This window comes from Macaca fascicularis, chromosome 6, assembly GCF_037993035.2.
Source record: "Macaca fascicularis isolate 582-1 chromosome 6, T2T-MFA8v1.1".
In the NCBI taxonomy this organism is placed as follows: Eukaryota; Metazoa; Chordata; class Mammalia; order Primates; family Cercopithecidae; genus Macaca; species Macaca fascicularis.
The window spans coordinates 117,139,835-117,164,633 of NC_088380.1; the positions used below are offsets into that span (position 1 = coordinate 117,139,835).

Here is a 24,799-nt window from a genome sequence, read left to right on the forward strand (position 1 = left end):
TTTTGATATATGCCAAAGAATAATTTCATTAAATTCAGTTCCATTCATGATTCTAAAAACAAATAAAAAAATTTTTGCAAGCTAAGAATAGTTCTCCTTATTTTAATTAAATGTATCTAGGAAAAACTAAAACAAACATGATAATTAATGATAAATCTTTGGAAGCTTTATCTTAAAAGCCAGAAACAATACAAGGGTATCCGTATCATTACTACTATTCAAAATGTAATAGGCAGTTGCAGTCAAGAATAATATTAAAAAGAAAAAGAATATAAATACATGAAGAGACACCATATTTATTTTTTAAACATTTACATAAAAATCTCAGAAGAATCTGTACATACAAAAAATAGATTATGTCCAAATAAAAAGAGATTTCTGAATAAACAATTAATACAGAAAAGTTAGTGATAAGGGTTTTAGTGCCAGTAAAGATGGCTTTTGGCTCCTGTCTCTAAAAGCAACTTTGAAGGACTAAAGAAGGAAACTTGAAATCCAGGATACTATAGACCAAAAGAAAAAAAAAAAAAAAACTTGAGCTAAGCCCCTGGAAAACGAAAAGCTATTTTAAAAATGTTAGAGAAAGAGGTTAGTCAGTGCAGCTCTGCAAGAATAAATTAGTAAATAGGAGTTCGAGTTATTCTTTATAACTACTGATATGTATGCAACAACAAACAATAAAAATTTAGCAAAGCTATACAAGCAATATAATTACTATGCTTGACCAAATGGACATATAGAGAATTCTATATTTATTTATTACAGAATATACATTTTTCCCAAACACACAAGAACAATTTATCTCTCTCTTGATTTTTTCTATGTCCCCCCTATTCACAATATAGACCTGGCACAGGACCTGGGCTGAGGTGTATATGTGGTGTGTTTACTCTATCTCTTTTTTCTGTACAGTCAATGCAAGCACACAGTTGGTGGTAAGCACCAGGAGGCCAACAATTTCTAAAACCTGATCACATACTAGCTTAGAAAGTATGTCTTAACAAATTGCTAAATGTTGGTAATCTACATGAGTAGATTATATTCCCTGACATCAAAACACAATTAAGTTAGAAAATTATAACAAAAGGATAAATCAACCCTACATATATTGGGAAAGAAAAAAAAAAACAATTCTAGGTTACCTATGGCTCAAAAAAAGAAATAACAATGAAATTTGAAAAATATTTAGAATTAAATGAGAGTAAAATACTGCATATAAAACCTTATGATGTGCAAGAAAATGGCACTTCAGAGGAAATGTTACATAAACATTCATCTAACATCAAGGGAAACCTAAAAATTAACTAGCTAACATTAGAAATGAGAAAAATAACAACAAAATAGACCCCAAAAAAAGTAGAAGTAAAGAGAAATTTTAAGAGCAGATATCGGTGATATACAGAACAAAATCTGACAACAGTCAACAAAGCCAATATGATAAAAATAATTAGTTTTCAGAAAAATTCAAATTAAAAGCGTAATGAACTTCTATTTCACACTAACTAGAATGGCTAACATTAAAAAAAAAAACTGACAATACCAAATTTTGAGGAATATAGAACAATGAAACTCTAATACGTTGCTGATAGAAGTGAAAATAAGCTATAACAATGTAGGAAATCTATTTGTCTGTGCCTTTGTAAGTTAACTGCATACCTACACCCTGACCTAGAAATTTCATTCCCAAAGCAATGAAAACACTGTCATAAAAAGACTTGTACAAGAATGCCTATAGCATTGTTTTTCGCAATAGTCCCAAACTACAAACAACTCAACCATCTGTCAGTGGGAAAATGGATGAACAATTTGTGGTATGTTTATATAATAGGATTATTCTCAGTAACAACAAAGAACGAATTACTGCTACATGCAACGACATGCATAAATATCAAAAATATTACACTGAGTGAAAAAAGCCAAACACAAAAGTGTGCATACTATATTATTTCATCTATGCGAAATTCAGGCACAGACAAAACTACTGCATGGTGATGGTCTATGGGAGGTGTAAGGATTGAATGGAAGGTGGCATGATGGATATAGTATATATTAGTGGTGGTAACATGGGTGTACGTATGTATCAAAACTCAATGAAACAGATTAAATTTGTAAAGATGACCACAGTAATATCTCCCATACTGTATGTTGTTGTGCAATGTGACCTTTCCACTCCCCCAAACAAGAGATACAGTCTAATCCCAATCCTTGTGAATCTGGGCTTAATTTAGTGACTTAGTTGACTAACAGAATGTGGCAGAAGTGACACTCTAGGACTTTAGAGGCCAAACTACTAAAAAGGCCCTACAATTTGCTCCTGGATCTCTTGGGACATGCAGAATCCAGCCACCATGCTATGAGAAGACAATGTCACATGGAGAGCCATGTTTAGAGGATCAGGTTTATAGTTCTAACCAAGTACCCAAGTAACAGCAAGCAGAAACTGCCTGGCATGTGAGAGAGCCATTTTGGTTGTCCAACCCAATCAACCCTTCAGATGACTACAGACTCAGTTGACATCAAACCACATCCTGTGGTTTAAGGAGACACCCCAAATGACAATTATCCAGACAAGACAGTCAACTCCAAAACTGTGAGAGTTGATTAAAACAAATGTTTTAAGCCACTAAGTTATAGATAACCAGGACTCTGACTGAATTGTGTGGACATTTGTACATTTCACTACACGCAAATTTGCCCTCAGTACAAATAAGATTATAAGAGAAAATACTGTATTGGAATTAGTGACATATAACAGAAATAAAAAGGGCTCAAACAGTATAGAAGCATATTTCTCTCTGATGTACAAAAAGAAAAAAGAAAAGAATCTAAAAGTTCAAAAACAATGTACGGTGTATTTGGCAGCTTCACAATCATGAGATCAGCCTCTGTCTAAATCTTCCTTTCATGGTCCTTGTTAGGCCTCCCCTGAGTTCAAGTTGTTCACAGGCTCATGTAGCATCAAATCACTGGGGAGCCACTGTTGGTCACTATGTATTATTGATCCTCATCTTCAAAGAAGCACTGTTAATCAAGTCTGCTTTTCATCCCTTTGTCATTCTCTCACGTTCAGGATGCCATTATCTCTATCCTCGATTAATACAATAACTGCTTATCTATCATTCTCCTTCTGACCTTTCTTCCTCCTGAGAAAAGAGAAATAACTCAGAGCAGTCTGACTAGTGCTGCCTCACCCATTATCTTCATGTTCTTGGAATCTGTGGCACAAAAACCAGGTATACCTAATCAACAGTTTGTTATTTTAATGTAAGTTATTGGTAAACAACTTAGGAACTGCCTCTTCTTTCCTTTAAAAACCCACATGTAACTGCTGCTACTTGGAGCATATACTCACGGCAACTTGAATTGTCTCTTGGGCTGCAGTCCTCAAATCTGACCCAAATAAACTCTCTATATTAATTTTCTCTCCATTTTTTCCTTTAGGTTGATATTCTAGTCTCATCTTTTACATGATTCAGAAACATAAATCTCCTAATCATTTCACTCTTCTACCAGCCTTTCAGACCCTTTAATTTCAGACCCTGTAATACAACCTTATTGCCAATAAAATAAAATCCAAACTCATAGGGACTATCCAGATTCCTGGAGCATAAGGTTTGAATATATGCTTTATATTTATATCTATTGTTTTGGGGAAAAAAATGTAGTTTTGGTTTCTATTATAATGTTAAATTTTCTCTTTCTCTCTCTCTCTCTCTCTCTCTCTGTCTTTCCCTCTCTCTCTATATATATATGTGAATATGTGTGTGTATACACACACACACATATTCACATATATATACACACACACATATATATTATAAATCCTAATTGCAAACCTTTGGTGCAAAATATGTTGGAAAATGGATTATCTTATTCATTTTGGGGTCCCACACACTTACATTAGAAAACACCATTTGGAAACTTACAGAGTAGTGTGAAGGGAAAAGTGAGGCAATGTAACAAAATGTCCCTTTTGGAAATAGTTAAAAAAATAAAGATGATTGGTTTGTAAAGGTGAAGTAGAGACACATAGGTGATGGGATATCACTGATGTCTCTTAAGTATGAAGGCTTTGCATATTTTGTTTAGTAACTCCTCTGTCTTCATGGTTTGTACTTCTCTACTCTGAGGGTGTGCGTGTGTGTGTGTGTATTTGTGTGTAATTTTTAATAGTTTTGTTTTGACAATTAAGTTATTAATTTATTCACAAAAGTGTTCTGGCAGAAGATAAATGTAGAATTTCATTTCTATATGGATAACCATATAGATACATAGAGACATACGTAGTTGGATAGAAGAAGGTTTTCTTCCATTCATGCCTGAACTTCAAGGCAGAAAACTGAAGCTGTCTTATGCTATGACTTAAAAAGACAAAAGTAAAAAGCTAAGCTTGTGGAAGAGATGACAGTAAGTGTTACATAGGGAGAAACAAATTTCTTGGGATTGTGGAGAAAGAGAGATATCTCCTGAGACTGGAATGTAGCAGAAGTCATTCAGATACATGTCCTCTGTTGGAGTGGCACTCCCAGGAGGTGACAGTACCTCAAAAGAAATGGCTGGGCCTTGTGCCTTAGGAGACTGGACCCCACAGCCTAGAAGAGGCATAAAAATCTTTCCTGGGCCTAACTGTGGCCCATAAGAGGTATGTCAAACCAGAGGAGGCCGTATAGATGGGACAATTGACCCAATACCCTGAGGTATCTCTCCAATGCTTTGTTGATGTATGAGCACTGTGAAAGGAAATTAAATTTTGGGACCCCAAACTCATCTGGCCAAAAGGAAAAGTCACGCTGGGAACTGGGTCACGCAAACCTGCCTCCACCTTTTGGTTGCTAAATAAGATGGCCCGCTACAAGATGAAAAGCTAGTTGCCTCCTCCATGTTTTGCCCACAAGGAAATTCCTGGTTAGCTGTTAAAACTTCACCATGGCAATGCACATTGATAGCTTTATACAAATGCAGTCACCCCAGTTTTCCAGACACAAATGCATATCCGGTTGTTCCCCTACCCCATTTGTCTGTGTTATCTTATGTAAATGAAGATTACCCCCATTTTTCCTTTGACCCTTTTGTTTATGTGAAAACTGCATGCTTCTCAATATACCACCCTTTCCCTTCTAAATTTGGACCCCTGAAAATCATTTTCAGAGAAAGGCATAGACCTGTCTCCCAGGTGCGTCCTTAACTCTGGCAAATAAATCTCCAAAAATGATTGAGACTTGTCTTCCATTGACAGTACCCAGGACCTTTGTAAACCCTGGGGCAAGGGCAGGTCTAATAACAATTGAGAGCAAATATTCAAGCAGTCAAGCAGAACAGAGTCTTGGAGTAGAAATTTATAGAAAGTACAGAAACACTATTTATTGCATATGTATGTTAATGAACTGATTCATAACTACTATGTAAATTTTAACTTTATAGTACTATATTTAAAAATTGGCAATTTTTTTTTCAAAAATAGTAAGTATAAATATAATCTGTAATTAATACAAAACAGTAATATTCAAAATACTGAAAACTGAAGCATTTAAAGTGTTTACAGGTGCTTTAGAAACCCTTGGACAAGATAGGAAGAATAAATACTGTGAAAATGGCCATACTGCTCAAAGTAATTAATAGATTTAATGCTATCCCCATCAAGCTACCATTGACTTTCTTCACAGAATTAGAAAAAACTACTTTAAATTCATATGGAACCAAAAGAAGAGCCCATATAGCCAAGACAATCCTAAGCAAAAGAACAAAGCTGGAGGCATCAAACTACCTAACTTCAAACTATACTACAAGGCTACAGTAACCAAAACAGCATGGTACTGGTACCAAAACAGATATATAGACCAATGGAACAGAACAGAGGCCTCAGAAATAAGGTCACACATCTACAACCATCTGGTCTTTGACAAATCTGACAAAAACAAGAAATGGGGAAAGGATTCCCTATTTAATAAATGGTGTTAGGAAAGCTGGCTAGCCATATGCAGAAAACTGAAACTGGACCCCTTCCTTACACCTTATACAAAAATTAACTCAAGATGGTTTAAAGACTTAAATGTAAAACCTAAAACCATAAAAACCCTAGAAGAAAACCTAGGCAATACCATTCAGGACATAGGCACGGGGAAAGACTTCATGACTAAAACACCAAAAGCAATGGCAACAAAAGCCAAAATTGACAAATGGGATCTAATTAAACTAAAGAGCTTCTACGCAGCAAAAGAAAGTATCATCAGAGTGAACAGGCAATCTACATAATGGGAGAAACTTTTTGAAATCTGTCCATCTGACAAAGGGACAGAATCTACAGATTCTACAAGGAATTTGAACAAATTTACAAGAAATAAACAACCCCTTCAAAAAGTGGGTGAACAGACACTTCTTAAAAGAAGACATTTATGCGGTCAACAAACATATGAAAAGAGGCCATCATCACTGGTCATTAGAAAAATGCAAATCAAAACCACAATGAGATACCATCTGACACCAGTTAGAATGGCAATTAAAAAGTCAGGAAACAACAGCTGCTGGAGAGGATGTGGAGAAATAGGAATGCTTTTACACTGTTAGTGGGAGTGTAAATTAGTTCAACCATTGTGGAAGACACTGTGGTGATTCCTCAAGGAACTAGAACCAGAAATACCATTTGATCCAGCAATCCCATTACTGGGTATATACTCAGAGGATTATAAATCATCCTACTATAAACGCACATGCATACATATGTTTATTCTAGCACTATTCACAATAGCAAAGACTTGGAACCAACCCAAATACTCATCAATGATAGACTGGATAAAGAAAATGTAGCACATACACACCATGGAATACTATGCAGCCATTAAAAAGGATGAATTCATGTACTTTGAAGGGACATGGATGAAGCTGGAAACCATCGTTCTCAGCAAACTAACACAGAAACAGAAAACCAAACACCACATGTTCTCACTCATAAGTGGGAGTTGAACAATGAGAACACGTGGACACAGGGAGTGGAACATCAAACACTAGGGCCTGTTAGGAGTGTGGGGCTAGGGGAGGGATAGCATTAGGAGAAATGCCTAATGTAGATGACGGGTTGATGGTGCAGCAAACCACCATGGCACATGCATACCTATGTAACAAACCTACATGTTCTGCACATATATCCCAGAACTTAAAGTATAAGGAAAGAAAGAAAGAAAGAAAGAAAGAAAGAAAGAAAGAAAGAAAGAAAGAAAGAAAGAAAGAAAGAAAGAGAGCGAGCGAGCGAGCGAGCGAGCGAGCGAGCGAGCAAGCAAGCTTTGGACAATGAAGAAAATGAATTAAAAAGCATCATTAAAGTTTAAACAGGAACTATTTTCATTCCTCTCCAATCAATCACTTATTTAGTTACTTATTTGGGAAATTCACAATGAGCTGATACTGAAATTATAAAACCCTGTTCTGGCATAGTTAGTTAAGTATTTCAAACCTCCTTTATTCACCATAGGAAGCCGTTTGTTTGTCTTTGATGCAAACAACTAATGTGATGAATGGTTTAGGAAGGAGCTACAAAAGAGATGTAATTGTTCATGAATTCTTATATTGGATTTATGTTGTGTGCCAGTACTTTTTATTTATTTGCAACTATCAGAGAAAGAAAATTTGAAATAAAATTCTAAAAGTGGGCCAAGATGGCTTCAGGTTGGCCATATGCATAATAAAAACTAGGCCTATATACTAAAGCTGAACTCTCCTCTCCAGGGCTGGATTCTGTCAAACATTTCATCGATGTTTACTGATTACAACTTTGTCTATCAGATAAAACACAAAGGAAAGATACAATAAGTCATCACTTTACAGACCGTAAGAAACCAACATGCTCATTAACATTTCACTGTACATACAGTAACCACATTTGCTTTATCTTATATGTAATGTAAATGAGCATCAATCAAAATTATAAGAATGTCACTTTCACTTCACTGCTCCCCTTCTTCCATTTCCTACGTAACAGAATGTATAAATACAGTATTTTGTGTAGCCCACTTGGGAACACATTCTCAGTTTTTTTGTTTGTTTTTGTTGTTTTTTTGTTTTATTTTTTGTTTGTTTTTTTGAGATGGAGTCTTGCTCTGTCACCCAGGCTGGAGTGCCCTCACTGCAAGCTCTGCCTCCCGGGTTCAAGCAATTCTGCCTTAGCCTCGGGAGTAGCTGGAACTACAGGAGGCCGCCACCACGACCGGCTAATTTTTTTGTATTTTTAGTAGAGATGGGGTTTCACCCTGTTAGCCAGGATGGTCTCGATCTCCTGACCTCGTGATCTGCACGCCTCGGCCTCCCAAAGTGCTGGGATTACAGTAATGAGCCACCGCGCCCGGCCACATTCTCAGTTTTCACTGACTGAGTCTGTGTTTCCCAGGCTATTAGTCCTCAAACTTGCATCAGAACAAAATTAACTTAAAATTTCTTTAAGGTACAATGTCTTTTACTTAAACTTTAGGTTGACAGATGGCGTGGTCAGCAGAATTCCAGCCAGATTCAGGGACACACAAGACTCATCTTAAGGAGTGAGTTCTGTATCGGTACCAAGTCAGTGCTTGGTACCAACACAAAAGCACTGGGTTTGAACCAACTATAGGGGAACCACTGGGTTTACATAGTGGGTTACCAGGAATCCAGACCTCCTTCTCTTTTGCTAGCGGTCTAAATCAGCTTTATTTAGGACCTCTAAGAGGAGTAGTGTATCATGTGTTTTCGGATCTCTAAGAGGAGTAGTATATCATGTGTTTGCTAAGTTCTCCCTAGGGTTATCCCTTTGTTCTAAATTGCCAGGAAGAAAGGAAAGAAAAGTAAGGTCAACCAAGCATTGCTGCAGTTAAAACGGTGGTTTCTTCGATCAGCTGTATGTTTCTCTTTTCAAACCTCTTTTGTCTGTACCAACCTTTTATAGTCCTTCTGAGAGCAATTGCGATAAAATTGCTCCAAAGCTATGAGACATTTGCTCCCTCCAGCCCAAATCTCTGATATTCTTAGGTAACTAAGAATCTCTTAGAGGTGTCGGAAGGGGATCTCTCCTGGTGGGCAGTCCCATAGGGTTCCCTCAGAAGGACAAACAAAACAAAAACAAACAAACCAAAAAAACAGGTAAAATACTTAAGGTCCTCTGGAAAATGCTCACAAAATGGGTGGTCACCTAGCATTTGGAGTAATGGACTGCCTCCCGTGAAGCTGAGCTTTCTTGAGACACATGAGGTAACCTACTTGGGGTTGAGAGCCAGAGGAGTGTACCTCTTAGCAATACACCTTTGACCCTAAACACATCCTTGGTTTGGTGTAGACAGAGGGAAGAGGGGAAAACATAAGAAATAAGACATCTAACTGAAAGTATAGGGAAAACCACCTCCTAAGACACCAGCTGGATTTATGACTAAAAATTTTAATGCTTCATCTTGTAAATTTCTGACTCATTAGACCAACATCATCAAAAAGGAAATTAGTTTAATTTGGCCAAAATGGGGCTCATTTGAGATCCCAAAACTGGTTTACCTACGGGCACAATTGCAAAGAGCTGGCTCAAGAATTAAGCAGAAAGAATGGGATAGAATTTCAAATTGCATTCAGAAACTTTACAAAGGGGAATGATAAAATTGCTTCTATACATGAAGTGAACCACAATATCTTGGAAACCATTTCTCGACTGAAAAAATTATTCAAAGTTTCCACTGCTTCGCCTTCTCTCGCTACCGCTGCTTCCCCTCTGCTTCTTGAACCTTCCGCTCACTTGCTTTCAGACCTGCCTTGTCCAGATTTTCTTCACTCCCTCCTCCACCACCCTCTGAGGTTTTAGCAGCACTCTTTAGGGAGAAAATTAATCCAAGTTGGGAACCTTCAATAACCTATATCTCCAGGACTAAGGCATAATTCAGAGACAGTGCTAAGGAGTTTCCTGATCCTACCCAAGATCCTATAGGTATCACTAAGAAATTCAATCTAACCGCCAGAACTTATGAACCTGACTATTGAGATTTATAACAATTAATTCATATGCTGGTATCTGAAAGAAAAAGTTGAAGAAAGGCTATCAAAGGTTGACTGGAAAAATCCACTAAGCAACTTTCATAAGCAGACAGCTGAAGACAGGGAGAAGGCCCAAGAACTAGTAAATTGTTTCGCACAAGTAATTCTTCAGATATTTTCTAAGATTGCTTGCTGATCGGTCTAAAGTCCAGCAGTGTAAACAGGACCACATGAAACTATGCTAGACTATTTTGAAAGATTTGAAAAGGTTTTCAACAATATTTGGGAATGAATGAAGACAGTCTAAGGAATTGTCAGAATGATTCTTTATTAAATTCAACCTTTCTTAACATATTGGATCAGCAATTGGCCAATGTGGTCAAATTGTACCAAATAAATTGGGATTGTGTACACACTTTGGAATTAGGGAAACTAACTGATAAACTGACCAAAGTTATACAGCAAAAGAAGGATAACAGGGTCACTAAAATCATGAATTTACAACTCCAGCAACTCACGGGTCAGATATCCAGATCAAAACAGAGGACTCCCTTTCCAAAGGGAACCTCAGAAACATCTAAATGTGTCTGTTATTATTGCAAGGAACCAGGACATCTAAAGAAAGATTGCAAAAAGCTGAAATGGGCACAGAAATAAAAAAGAATAAATATAAAACAAAGAAGAGGTATGGGAGCCTCTGAGGAAATAAAGAGGGCTTTTCCCTTGATTTTAAGTAATAATCTGGAGGAAGTGAAGATATCTCTCTCTCTTTCTCTCTCTCTCTCTCTCTCTACACACACACACACACACACACACACACACACACATACACACACACACACACACACATACACACATACACACACACACACACACATACACACACACACATACACACACACACATACACACACACACACACACACACATACACACACACACACACACACACACATACACACACACACACACACACACATACACACACACACACACACACACACACACACACACATACACACACACACACATACACACACACACACACACACACACATATATATTTCTATTCTCAACCCTACCTTTCTAAAGAGCCTTATTCCTCGGAGTAATCAAACTATTCAAATGTTGGGGGTGTCTAATCAACCAATGACAGTATATAAATCAAAACTTTTGCCTTTACAATTAGGAAATTTAGATGAATGCCATTCTTTCCTTTTGGTGCCTTCCACACCAAAACATTTTATAGGAAGAGATTTTCTGGAACTTTATAAATCATATTTCTTCTCGAAAAGAAGGAAAATGATTTTGGAAATGACTGAAAAATAATTGACTAAAAATGACAGATCAGAAAGTTTGAATCAGATTAAAATTAAAATTCAACCACCAAGTATTAAAACAGAAAAAGAACTTGATGATTTATTAACACATATTCCTAACTATGGTTCCAATCATCCACTGATATAGAAGGAATTTTAGTGGCCAATACAAGTACAGGTGGATCCAAATAAGCCACTTTTGAATATTAAACAATATCCATCAAAACAGGAAGCTGTAATAGGAATAAAACCAATAATCAATGATTTCATTGATAAAGGATTATCTCTTACTTCAGTCTTTGTAATAACCCCATGCTCCCAGTAAGAAAATATTATATGAAAAGATAGAGATTTGTACAAGATTTGAGCATTTTAACAATATTATGATTCCCCATCATCCAGCAGTTCCAAGCTCTCACACTCTTTTGTCCAATATACTTGTAAGCAGTTAATATTTCACTGTAATTAATTACGTGTTTCTTTAGCATACCAATAGACCCTGTCAGTAAATATTTGTTTGCCTTTACCTGAGATGGCTTTCAATATACCTAGAATGTTATGCCCCAAGTTATACCAAAAGTCCAATTTATCTTTTGTAAATATTAACAACTGACAAGGCTGAGTTAAATTCTGAAGGAAATTCCATACTACTTAAGTATATGGATAATCTCTTGTAATGATTCACAAATCTGCAATATTGTAGAACCTATTCCCTGTACTTGCTGGAACAATTAGCAAAGAGAAATCATGAGGCATCCAAAGGAAAACTCAAATTTTGCTTAACAGAAGTAAAATATTTGGAACATTTAATTTCTAAGGGGGGGACTACACATAAATCCAAATTGAGCAACTACAATTCTTGTATACCCCACTCCAAAAACTAGACAGCTAAGGGGGTTTTAAGTCTAGTTGGCTACCCTAGCTGGTTCTCCAATTTTACTCTCATGGTACAGCAGTTATATACATTGTTGAAAGAAGATCAACTTAAGCCCATGTACTGGACATCAGAAGAACAAAGAGCTATTCAAGAAATAAAAGAAAATCTTACAAGAGCCCCTGTTTTGGGCCATATTTGGGCTGCTGCTTTTCCTTTTTTTCATGAGAGCCATGGCAGGATGCTGAGTGTTCTAACCCAAAAACATGGAGGACAGCACAGTCCTACCTTCTTATAATAATCTATTGGCTATGATAGTCAGCAGTTAGACCCTGTAGCATACCCCCTTGTCTGAGGGCCACTTCAGCCATTGTCATGCTCCTTAAGGCTACTCAGGAAATTGTAATGGAGGCTCTGTTGACTTTATATGTATCTCATTCTGTAGAAGCTCTCTGGAATTCACATATTATACTCAGCATTTTTCTGTTAGCAGACTGGATTCTTAAGAAGTGTTCTTACTCTCTGATCCACATGTTACTATCTCTCCCTGTAACACTCTTCATTGCTGCTGTTTTTGCTGCCTGAAACAGTTGATGAGATAACTCATTACTGTATTGTTCTCACAGAACACTTTTGATGTCCAGACAGGATTTACAGGAGACACTCCTGGAAAATGCTGATGTTATCTAATTCGTTGATGGATCATATCTAAGGGATAGATTTGGGAAATAATGGGCAGGCTATGCAATTATGTCCCTTGCAGACATCATAGAGAGCAATCCCTTACTTAAAGAAAAATCAGCATAGTTAGCTGAGTTAACAGCACTCATCAGAGCTTGTCATTCGGCCAAAAAACAAATGGCTAATATTTACACTGACAGACATTATGCTTTTGGTGTAGCTCATGACCTTGGAATGTTATGAAAGCAAAAAGAGTATTTAACCTCCTCTGGACAACCTATCAAACACAGCTGTCAAGTTTCTGACCTCTTAGAAGCCATCCAATTACCAAAAAAATAAGTGGCTATTACAGTTCCTGGACACTCCAAACTTGACTCTCTGGAGGGTAAAGGAAATCATTTTGCTGATGCAGCAGCCAAAAAGGCTACTTTAACACAAATAGCAGGTGAAACTACAAAGGTAGCTATGTTTAAAAGAAACTATATCAAAAAGGTGCTCCGTGAAGCTCAAGAAAAAGCTTCAGAGAGAAAAAGGCAGATATGGCTAATCAAGGAGGAGTGCTACCCCCTGACAAAAGTCCCCCACCCTCGCTTGTAATTTATGGTATGGACCCAATGACAGACCTATTTTGCTGATGGGATTTCAGTTTGCTATGCTACAACATGTTTATAAGCTTACTCACTGGGGACCTACGAAAATGATTGCCTGGGGAAACCAATACTATGGGAAACCCTTACTAGCATAGCTCATAAGGTTTATGCAAAATGTTCGATTTGTTCAGAGCATAATCCAGGGAAGCCTCTTCACAGATCTCAAGGGCATTTCTCTTTGCCCATCAGAGCTTTTGAAATTTGGCAAACGGATCTTATCCAACTACCTCCAGACCAAGGTTATAAATACGTACTAGTTAAGATGTACATGTTTTCTCAATATGCTGAAGCATTTTCTTGTAGAACAGTCACTGCACAAGCAGTAGGAAAATATTTATTTTGGAACAGATAACTCCCTCTTGGGGAATTCCTTCCAAATTACATAGTAATAGGAAACTCATTTTGTGGGAGAGATAGTTCTCTCAGTTTGTAAAATCAGGCCCATTTTCCAATATTTTTATTGTGTAAACCATCCACAGTCCTCTGCATTGGTGGAATGAACAAAAAGAATAATAAAAACTCAACTGGCAAAATTAACGAGGCCGTTTTAAATTACTTGGCCCAAGTCTCTTCCATTGGTTTTGGTTAACCTAAGAGCAACTCCTTTTGGAAAACATCAGTTATCCACCTGCGAGATAACTACAGGTTAATCTGGATGAGACTGGATGGAGAATTTCTCCATCCTCATTCAATAAAGAAACCAACCTTATTGAAAGGGGATATGCTCCATTTCTGTCAAGGCTTAACCAAATTTCTGTCCCAAAAAGCTAAATTGATAAAACTCTGTTTACAGTGCACTACTGCTGGGGGTGAAGGTCTTAAGTATCATGATCACTAGACATAGGACTATGTTTATTGGGAGAGACATCAACTAAAGGGTTCACCTGAACTTTGTTGGAAAGACCCTTATCAAGTATTATTGACATACCATCCCTGTGCAGCTATAATCACTGTGCAACTAAATTTGATGCGGTTGACTCCTGGTGTTACATTTCTCATTTACAGAAAACTCCAACACCTGAATGAACTTCTGAGTCTACCAGAGATCTCCGATTGAAGATCTCTAAGATTCCTGAGCCCTTCAAGGATGGAAAGTAGATGACATCTGAGTAAACAGCATTTTCCAAAATACTGGACCAGGTCTGTACTCATGTTAATTTTTTCTACATATATCTTTTGTTTTTGTATTTTCATTATTATGACTGAATGTCTGGTAATTCCCCCTCCTTTGCTTGATTCCCACTCCTCTTACTAGGAAACCACTAATCTAATTAATATGGAAGCAGGGCAAACCTTTATTTTTCAATATCAAGTGGACATTGAAACCCTGATGTCAAGTTTTTGTAATCAGCCCAATGCTCCTAGAGCATCTTCTTTTTAGGAATAAGATACTCTCAGGGCCCCCATTTAAGGAAACACATCCAGGAAGTTCCTCCCAATTCCATGCCTGATTGGGTAGTTTTTAATACTTTGCAAATACATCATGTATTGCTATGAATATAGTTAATCAGTTAGTATCCAAAAACCCTGATAAAATGGAAGACAGCTTCAGCTAGTGTACCTTATAGTGTTTCTTGTTCTAGGGGTCAGGGGCCTTATTTTTGTGAGTGGAGGTCTATGAAACATTACAATGAAACTGGGATTCATACAATGGGTATGAACAAGGATATCATTGAAGGATAATTTGAGGATCCAACCAGAGAGAACGTGGAAAGCCTTTGGCATATCCAGACTAAACTACATCTACAGGTAACTACTATCCATCTCACCTTAACTTGGTACACCCAACATTTTTGTGTTGTCAACCTGTACCCAAACTGCACTTCTGCTATAAATGCCCAATGGCAACAACATGTTTGCTCTCTTATCAAACATGTCTTATCAACAACCCAAACATGTTTGATAACACAGCACTGGCCAACTAAGGGGAAAACAGCATTCGGTGCTATAGGGGCAGGACTTAGGATATTAGGACAAGTTGAGAATGTATTTAATAAAGAAATATATTGACAAGAAGAGTCAATACTTACCAATCTAAATAGATTAGAAGGAATACTCTTTCAGAAGGAATAAAAGGGTTGGGAAGCTGTATGGAAACATAATGATGCTATTGCTAAGTCAGTAAATCAAACTGCTCAAGTAATGAGGAACTATGCCAAAACTCAGCAATGGAAAAAAGCATGTGTTCAAACTCAACAAGGTTTACTGACCATGTTGTCTGCTTCCAATTCAAATGGAAGCAGAGTGCCTCTAAAACATGACCAACCATTTTGGATGCAGAAGCACAAGGTATACATTTATGGAAAAAATATAGACCTTCTTTTTCCTGAAAAATTACTATGGGGGTTAAGCACCCTGCATATACAGTATGTGTGTGTGTGTATATATATGTGTGTGTGTGTGTAATACTTCAATTTCAGTTCTAGATAGTAAAGACATTCAGGAAGAATGATACTGTCCCAAAAAGGTTTGGAATCTTGAAATCATGGACCCGAATTTCAATCCCCCTCCAAAATAATATATGCTATATAGGAAAAAGATGCTTCTGTTGGGAAGGGAAAAAGAATGAGACTATAACTGTTTCAGAGTTTGCTTACAATCAGATAATATTTGATTTAAATTAAACTGCTACTTGGTGTAATACTGGCTTCATAGGGAAGTTACGTCTAGGAAAAATTAACACTTATAATAATGAGGACATTGATAATCAAGTATTTTGGGAATTTGAACTCCATCCTTCTCAAGCTGTACTACCAGCAGCAAAAGATTGTCCGAACCAGCAATGAGATATTATAAGTGATCAGTTAATTACAGTTCTAAATGAAATCAAAGATATTTTGAGGTACAAATACAAACAAAAAGGAAAAATTTATCTGATTATTCACAGACTACCAAAATGTACGTTCAGGTGATATATGTTCCAACTATCAAAATGTATGTTCTTTTCTATAATATGTTGTTTCTTTCCTATTGTCTTTACCACAGTGGACCTCTCAGTTACTCACTACATTATTGATTATTTTTCTAATGTTTCTATGTTACAAATGTTATAAATGCTGCAAAGGTTACAAATGTCACAAAAGGAGTACAACTCTAACCAAAATTATAGTTCATCAATTTGAACCAGAGGACACAGAAAGTGCATAAACGATCTTCCAATGCCCATTTTGTCTCTTTCCTCTATTTCTGACTGACTGAGGAAGGGCTTTTCATTTTTATTTTTAATCTCAAATTCTTAAGAATTATTAAAAGTACATCACATTGAATATTCTTCCACCCAACTCCTCAAGGCATCTCAGCAATACTGCAGACAATGCAACACCTCATCACATCTCAAGAGTTCCTAAAGAAATAATCCCGATGCAGTGATCATCTCATTTATCTGTGAAATGAAAAGACATCAGCATAGGATAAGAGCCTTTTCACATAATGAAAAGAAATACAGTAGCTTTTGCATCCTCATTGACATAGCAAATGACAGTGTTTCACATAGGAATTAAAAAGAGAACAAGGGCATTTCAGAATTCCAATTTGATCACCTAAATACTATGATTCTAAAAATATGAGACCTGTCCTCTTCAAATCTCTAAATTATTTTATATAGTCTTCTAAGTCCTCCTTTGGATGATATCAACCAAAAGGGAGAAATTATCAGAAAAAGGAACATCCAAATAAAATTGCAAATGTAGAAGCAAGATGGCAGAATAGAAGTCTATACCTTTTGGCACCTCCTCCCTTGCAGGAACACCAAATTTTAACATGTGCACACAGAAAAGCACTATCACAAGAACCAAAAATCAGGTTAGCAATTACAGTACCTGGTTTTAACTTCATATTACTGAAAGAGGCATTGAAGAGGGTCAGAGAGACAGTCATGAATCATCGACACCACATCTACCCCATTCCCCAGCTGATGGCACCATGGCACAGAGAAAGAATGTGTGTAATTGGAGGAGGGAGAGTGCAGTGACTACAGGACTTAATGTTGAACTCAATGCTGCCCTATCACAGTGGAGAACAAAGCTCTGCTGGGCTCAGCCAGTGCCTGTGCATGAAAGTAGCAGTTGGACCAGACTTAACTATAAGGGAATCACCCATCCTAGCAGTTGAAATTTGAGTTTCTTGGCAAGCCTTGGCACCACAGGCCAAAGTGCTCTGCAGCCTAGACAAACTTGAAAGGTAGTCGGGTAGTCGTGGACACAAAGACTGCAATTCCTAGGCAACAACTAGTGTTGGATTGGGCTCAGAACCAGTGGACTAGAATGGCACCAGCTTAGAGAGACACCAGCCAGGGCAGCTAAAAGGAATGTTTGCTTCACCCCTCTTCCAACCCCAGGCAGTGCTGCTTGCAGCAATGAAAGAGACTCCTTGCTTCTGCTTAAGAACAGGAGAGTGAAGAGTAAAGGGGACTTTGTCTTACATCTTGGATACCAGCTCAGCCACAATAGGATAGGCACCATGCAGAGTCATGAGGCCCCTGTTCCAGACCCCAGCTTATGAAGACATTTTTAGACACCTGGGTCAAAAGGAAACCTGCTGCCTTGAATGGAAAAACTCAGTCCTGGCAAGATTCATCACGTGCTAACTAAAGAGCCCTTAGGCTCTAAATAACCAACAGAAATATCCAGGTATTACGCCATGAGCCTTGGGTGAGACTCTAAGACATGCTGACTCCAGGTGAGACCCAGTACACTTGCAGTTCTGGTGGCTATAGTAAAAGACTCCTTCTGTCTGCAAAAAAGCAATGGGGCAAGTAAATGTGACATTGTCTTGCACTTTAGGTACCAGCTTGGCCATAGAAGGGATAGAGCAATAAGCAGGCTCTTGGGAATCATGAATAGTATACATCTGATGAAAATATCCTTCAAGTATGAAGAAGAAATAAAGACTTTCCAAGGCAAACAAAGTTGAGGGATTTCACCAACACCAGTCATCTGCCACAAGAAATGCTAAAGGGACTTCTTCACAGAAAGAAAAGGACATTAATGAGAAATAAGAAATCATGTGAAGGCACAAAATTCACTGGGAATAGTAGGCATGCAGAAAAATTCAGAATATTATAGCACTGTAATTGTGGTATGTAAACTACTCCTAAGTAGAAAAACTAAAGGATGAACCAATCAAAAATAATAACTATAAAAGTTTTTGAGACATAGTAGTATAATAAGACATAAAGAGAAACAACAAAAAGTTATAAAGCAGGTGGATGAAGTTAAACAGTAGAGTTTTTATTAGTTTTCTTTTTGTATGTTTATTTCTTTATGCAATCAGCACTAAGTTGTCATGAGTTTAAAATAATGGGTTATAAGACAGTATTCGGAAGCCTAATGGTAAGGCAAACTGAAAAATATACAACAGATTCACAAAAAATAAAAAGCAAGAAATTAAGTCATACCACCAGAGAAAATCAACTTCACTAAGAAAAAAAGACAAGAAGAAAGGAAAGAGGGACGAGAAGACCACAAAACAAATAACAGAATGGCAGGAGTAACTCCCTACTTCTCAATAATAACTTTGAATGTAAATGGGGTGAACTCTTCAATAAAAAAAAATATAGTGGCTGAATGGATGAAAAAACAAGACCTAATGATTCCTCCTTTACAAGAAACATACTTTACCTGTAAAGACACAAATAGACTCAAAATAAAGAGATGGAAAAAGATATTCCATGTGAATGAAAACCAAAACACAGAAGGAGTTTAATACTTGTTTAAATAAAATATATTTCAAGACAAAAACTGTAAGAAGAGATAAACAAGGTCATTGTTTAATGATAAAATAGTCAATCCAGCAAGATGATATAAAAATTAGAAATATATATGCACCTAAAACTGGAGCACACATATATATAAAGCAAGTGTTATTAGAGCTAAAGAGAGAAATAGATCTCAATGAATGAATAGCTGGAGACTTCAATACCCCACTTTCAGCATTAGACAGATCTCCCAAACAGAAAATTGACAAAGAAACATCAAATGTAATTGGCACTATAGGACAAATGGACCTAATAAATATTTACAGAATATTTCATCCAACAGCTGCAGAATACACATTCTTCTCTTCAGCATATGGATCATTCTCTAGAATAGACCATATGTTAGGTCACAGAACTGGTTTCAAAAAATTTTTTTAAATGAAATTGTAATCAGGCATCTTCTCTGAACACAATGGAATCCAACTAGAAATCAATAACAAGAGGAATTTTGGAAACTATACAAACACATGAAAATTAAATGATGTGCGCCTGAATAACAAGTGGGTCAATGAAGAAATTAAGATGGAAATTTTAAAATTTCTTGAAACAAATGTTAATGGAAACACAACATACCAAAATCTATGGAATATAATGAGAGCAGTACTAAGAGGGGAATTTATTGCTATAAATGTCTACATCAAAAAAGAAGAAAAACTTCAAATAAGTAACCTAATGATGCATCTTAAAGAACTAGAAAAGCAAGAGCCAATCAAACCCAAAATTAGTAGAAGAAAAGTAATGACATGCTGACTGCAGGTGAGACCCAGTCTAATCTGAAGATTAGAGCAAAAACAAATGACTTTGAAATGAAGAAAAACATTTTTTAAAAAATCAATTACCATAAAAGCCAGTTTTTTAAAAAGATAAAATTGGCAAACCTTTAGTTAGACAAATGAAGGAAAAAAAGGTAGAAGACTCAAATAAAATCAGAGATGAAAAAAGAGAAATTGCAACAGATACCGCAAGAAATTCAAAGGATCATTAATGGCTACTATGAGCAACTCTATGCCAAAAAATTAGAAAATCTAGAGGAAATAAATTGCTTAACACATACAACCCACCAAGATTGAACCATGAAGAAATCCACAATCTGAAGAGACCAATAATGAGCAATAATATCAAATCCATAACAAAATGTCTTAAAGTGCAGGATTCAATGTTTTCACTGCTGAATTCTATCAAACATTTAAAGAAGAATACCACTGTACTCAAACTATTCCAAAAAGTATAGGAGGAAGGAATATCTCTAAACTCATTCTTTGAGGCCAGTATTACTCTCACAGCAAAACCAGACAAAGACATATTAAAAAAAAAAAAAACTACAAGCCAATATTTCTGATGAATATCGATGCAAAAATCCTCAACAATATACTAGCAAATCAACATCAATGATACATTAGAAAGACTATTCATCAAGACTAAGAGAAATTTATCCCAGGGATGCAAGGATGCTTCCATGTACGCAAATCAATCAATGTGACACACTGTATCAACAGAATAAAGGACAAAAACGATACAATTATTTCAATTGGTGAGATGACTGATAAAAATCAACATCCCTTCATGATAAAAATCCTTGAAAAAACTGGGTATAGAAGAAACATACCTCAACATAATAAAAGCCATATATATCAGACTTGCAGCTAGTATCACACTGAATGGGGGAAAATGGAAAGAGCCTTTCCTCTAAAATCTGGGAAATGACAAGGATGCCCACTTTCACCATTGCTATTTAACATAGTACTGGAAGTCTTAGCTAGAGCAATCAGACAAGAGAAAGAAACAAAGGGCATCCACACTGGAAAGAAAGAAATCAAATTATCCTTGTTTGCAAATGATATGACCTTGTATTTGGGATACTCTAAAGACTTCACCAAAAAACTATTAGAACTGATGAACAAATTCAGTAAAGTTGCAGAATACAAATCAATACACAAAAATCAGTAGCATTTCTATATGCCAAAAGTGAAGAATGTGAAAAAGAAATCAAGAAAGCAATTCCATTTACAAGAGGTACAAATAAAATTAAATACCTAGGTATTAACCAAAGAAATGAAAGATCTCTATAATGAAAATTATAAAACATTGGTGAAAGAAATTGAAGAGGACACAAAAATTGAAATATATTTCACATTCATGGATTGGAAGAATCAATATTGTTAAAATGTCCACAGTACCCAAGATAATCTACAGATTCAATGCAATCCCTATTAAAATACCAATGAAATTCTTCAGAGTAATAGAAAAAAAACTATCCTAAAATTTATATGAAACCACAAAATACCCAGAATAGCCAAAGCTATTATGAGAAAAAAAGAACAAAACTGGAGGAATCACATTAACTGACTTCAAATTACGCTACAGAGCTTCAAATATACTTCAAATTATACTACAGGGACCAAAACAGCATGATGTTAGCATAAAAACAGACACATAGACCAATGGAGCAGAAGAGAGAACCCAGAAACAAATCCACACACCTGCAATGAACTCATTTTTGACAAAAGTGCCAAGAATATACACCGGGTAAAAGACAGTCTCTTCAATAAGTAGTGCTGGGAAAACTGGATATCCATAAGCAAAAGAATGAAACAAGACCCCTATCTCTTGAAATATACAAAAGTCAAATCAAAATGAATTAAAGAGTTACATTTAAGAATCAAACTCTGGGCCGGGCATGGTGGCTCACGCCTGTAATCCCAGCACTTTGGGAGGCTGAGGCGGGCAGATCACGAGGTCAGGAGATCGAGACTATCCTGGCTAACATGGTGAAACCCCATCTCCACTAAAAATACAAAAAATTAGCCAGGTGTGGTGGCGGGCACCTGTAGTCTCAGCTACTAGGTAGGCTGAGGCAGGAGAATGGTGTGAACCTGGGAGGTGGAGCTTGCAGTGAGCCGAGATGGTGACACTGCACTCCAGCCTGGCTGACAGAGTGAGACTCCTTCTCAAAAAAAAAAAAAAAAAAAAAAAAAAAAAAATCAAACTCTGAAACTACTACAAGAAAACCTTGAAGAAACTCTCCAGAACATTGGTCTAGGCAAAAATTCATTGAGTAATACCCCACAAATACAGGCAACCAAAGCAAAAGTAGACATATGTGATCACATCAAGTTAAAAAGCTTCTGCACAACAACAACAAAAAAAAATCAACAAAGAGACCACCTAAAGAATAAGAGAAAATAGTTGCCAACTATCCATCTGACAAGGGGTTAATAACCAGAATATTTAAGAAGCTCAAACAATTCTATAGGAAAAAAATCTAATAATCTAATCAAAAAGTGGGCAAAATATCTGAATAGATATTTTTCAAAAGAAGTCACACCAAAGGCAAAAAGTCATGTAAAAAGGTGTTCAACATCATTGATCATCAGATAAATGCAAATCAAAACCTGTTACCCTATATACAGTGGTAACCACATATTTGCTTTATCTTGTATATAAAGTCCCTGACCACCAATCAAAATTGAAAGAACATCCCCTTTGTTTCACTGCTCCCCTTCTCCAATTTTCTATGTATCAAAATATATAAATATTGTGTTTTGTATAGCCCACTCGAGGAGACACAATCTCACCCTATTTAAATTGGCTTTTGTCCAAAAGACATGCAATAACAAATGCTGGAGAGGATGTGGAGAAAGGTAGCCCACCATACCTTGTTGGTGGGAATGTAAATTAGTACAATTACTATGGAGAACATTTTGGAGCTTCCTCAAAAAACTAAAAATAGAGCTATCATAACATCTAGCAATATAACTGCTGTGTATATACCCCCAAAGAAGGGAAATTAGTATATCAAAGAGATATCTGCACTCTCATTTTTGTCATAGCACTCTTCATAATAGCCAATAGCCAAGATTTGGAAGCAAACTAAGTGTCCATCAGCAGATGAGTGGATAAAGAAAATGTATTTACACACAATGGAGTACTATTCAGCCATAAAAGGAAAAAGATCCTCTAATTTGCAACAATATGGATAGTCATTATGTTAAGTGAAATAAAAACAGGCACAGAAAGACAAACATCATACATTTTCACTTATTTGTAGGATCTAACATTCAAAACAGTTGAACTCATGGAGATAGTACAAGGATTGTTACTACAGGCTGGGAAGGGTCAGAAGAGAGGATGGTTAATAAGGGGACAGAATAATAAGGGGATGGTTAATAATGGTTAATAAGTGGGACAGAAGTGAGGATGGTTAATAAGTGCAAAATATATGTATAAAGAATGAATAAGACCTAGTATTTGATAGTACAATGGGCTTACGATAGTCAATAATAATTTAATTATATATTTAAAAATAATTAAAGGAGTATAATTTGATTGTTTGTAACTCAAAGTATAAATGCTGAGGAGATAGATTCCCCATTTAACATATTGTGATTATTATGCATTGCAAGCCTGTATCAAAATATAATATGTGTTCTATAAATATATACACCTACTATGCACCCATAAGAAAAAAAATAAGACTTAAGTTTATGAGCTAAAGCAATAAAGCTATTCATTTCAAAATTTGAAAAAAAAAAAAAACTTTAAGTGACCCAAGATGGCTGCAGATTTGACATATGGATAATAAAAACCAGGCCTATAAACTAAAGCTTGTTAACAAAAGATCACGAGATCTATGGAGAGAAAAGATGCCTTATCTTCTTAAAAACATAATCAATCTTCAGATTGGGGAGATGCAGCCTTCTGTAAAACAGAAGTGCACTCCCAAGCTGGGTGGCAGAGAGTTAGAAATTATAAAGGCAAACTGCATTGCAAGGAACTGTAGTCAGGGCAGTGAAGAACAGTCTTGATTGGGTGGACTTAAACCCCAAATCACCAGCCTCTCTTAATTGGTTGGTTCCAGGTGGTTGGTGGGTTGGCATCAGGTGGTCTTTAATAGTCAGGAAGAATTCTCAGCTGCAACTGTTTTCAGGAACTATTCTTTGACTTGGTTGCAGAAAAACAAATTTTGCAATACTTTCTAAGGACAGAGAATGGGACTGCACCCTTCACCCTGCCATGGACTCTTGGGTCTACTTTTACTTTTGAGCCACAGGAAGTTCATCTGGTCTGTCAACTGAGAGTATAATTTGGCAAGTTGGAACTCCCTGCTGCAGGGCTGAAGGCTGTCAAATAGTTCATTGACATGTACTGATAACAACCTTGTCCATCAGATAAAACAGGATATAATTAATCATCTCTAGAAAACCTATAGCTCATTAACCTTTTACCTATATACAATGGTAACCACATATTTGCTTTATCTTGTGTGTAAAGTCTCTGAGCACCAATCAAAATTGAAAGAATGTCACCTTTGTTTCACTGCTCCCCTTCTCCTATTTTCTGTGTAACAGAACTGTGTCTTGTATAGCCCACTCGAGGACATATTTTCAGTTTGGGGTGAGTTTTGTGTTCCCCAGGCTATTAATCGTCAAAATTGGCTTAGAATAAAATTAACTTAAAATTTCTTTAAGGTGTAATGTCTGTTATTTAACCTTTTAGTTGACACAACGTCCAACATACAATGTGAAATAAATACACACACACACAC

General features: G+C 36.4%; 1 protein-coding gene and 1 non-coding gene across 17 annotated transcripts in view; both read right to left on the reverse strand.

Moving 5' to 3' along the window:
* TMEM232 (transmembrane protein 232) overlaps positions 1 to 24,799 on the reverse strand; it is a 316,396-nt gene that overhangs the window by 266,515 nt on the left and 25,082 nt on the right. The window lies entirely within an intron of this gene.
* Positions 820 to 952, reverse strand: LOC123574279 (small nucleolar RNA SNORA51). Its single transcript, XR_006699165.1, has one exon. It is a non-coding gene; the product is annotated as a small nucleolar RNA SNORA51 (small nucleolar RNA).